The following is a 1,460-nucleotide window of genomic DNA, read 5'->3' as shown; positions in this document are numbered from 1 at the left end:
AAAAAAAAAAAAAAAAAAAAAAAAAAAAAACCAACAACAACAAACAAACAAACAACAAAAAAAACACCAAAACCCAAAAACCAAAAAACCACTATCAGCTTGTTTTAAGTAATAGCCATTGCCCGTGCTAATTCTCCTTTCTATACTCCTCAATTACCATCACCTGGATTTGCTAGAAATCAGCAGACATAATAAAATGCCTCGTTCAGAACACACTTCTTTGCACAATTCAAAAAGTGAGCACCCTGTGGCTCAAAGCAACCATCAGTCCAGCAAATGCCCATGAAGGTTTATCTGAAACTGCTTTCTAAGGGACACTAAGGCAGATCTGAATAGCTGTGCTGCCAGCACAGATAGATTTAGCACTAGATATAATGATTATGGCAAGGAAGAATCAATGATAAAGGGGGTGGGTGGTCAGTGAAGGAAGGGCCACGGACCTGAAGGATCTTCAGTTGCCTTCTCTTGCTTCTTCATCCTTCTGGTTGCTCGTTCTGGTGGTGAGGTTGTCTTGTAGCACCTTCATGATGAATCCTTATAGGAATCCTTGTTTGATGTGCCCAGCTCAGCTATAGCATCATTGAAGGCTTGTTAGGCTAAGAGGCAGGCCTGCTCTGGTGCATTCTGGATCTCAAAGTAGAAGACAGAAAAAATGAGGGCCAGGCCAAGCCAGATGGGGTGTGTTGGCTGTATATGCTCTTTGCTGATTTCGAAGGCTTCCTTATGCGGCCTCAGAAACTTTAACCACACTGTTTTTCTTCTCCCCGGAAGCCACCTCTGCCAGGTAGCCGTAATAATTGCCCTTTATCTTCAGGTGGAACACATACTGAAAATCATTGCAGTCCTTTATAAGGAACTTGTTAAGCAGAGCCAATACATCATTGGAAACTGTCTCCAGCTCCTTCTCAATCTTCTCCTGCTAAACTTTAACTTTCTTCAACTTCTCATTCCCATCTGCCATAATTTTCTGCCCAATGATACCGATAACCCTCTAAGAAGATCGCCTGTGACCAATGATATTCTTGTAGGCCACCGAAAGGAGATTTTGGTCTTCGTTAGATAGCAGTTCATTCAGCTCTGTCACCGCCTTGACTGTGTAGGCCATGTTGTCATAGTGCTCTGTCTGCTCTGCCAGTTGTGCTCCCTCAAGCAGCTGCTCTTGGCCCCCCATGTCACTCCCGGCTTGGCCTCACACATCTGCACCCTTCACTAAGTCTCTCTCTCTCTCTCTCTCTCTCTCTCTCTCTCTCTCTCTCTCTCTCTCTCTCTCTCTCTCTCTCTGTCTGTCTTGCATTAATCAGTGTTTATTGCAGTGATAAAATGACAGAGTAAAACACTTTACAGAAGATAAGTTTTATCTTGTTGTCTCAGTCAGGGTTTCTATTCCTGCACAAACATCATGACCAAGAAGCAAGTTGGGGAGGAAAGGGTTTATTTGGCTTACACTTCCACATTGCTGT

The 1,460-nt window shown here is 43.4% G+C and overlaps 1 pseudogene; it reads right to left on the bottom strand.

The window, feature by feature from the left end:
- Positions 1 to 451: 451 nt before the first annotated feature.
- LOC110338945 lies at positions 452 to 1,171 on the bottom strand (annotated as a pseudogene).
- Between the last annotated feature and the right edge of the window lie 289 nt (positions 1,172 to 1,460).

The sequence above is a fragment of the Mus pahari genome, chromosome 22 (genome assembly GCF_900095145.1).
Source record: "Mus pahari chromosome 22, PAHARI_EIJ_v1.1, whole genome shotgun sequence".
Classification (NCBI taxonomy): domain Eukaryota; kingdom Metazoa; phylum Chordata; class Mammalia; order Rodentia; family Muridae; genus Mus; species Mus pahari.
The sequence above is the reverse complement of the archived record's forward strand: the minus strand, read 5'-3'. Positions and strand labels throughout refer to the sequence as shown.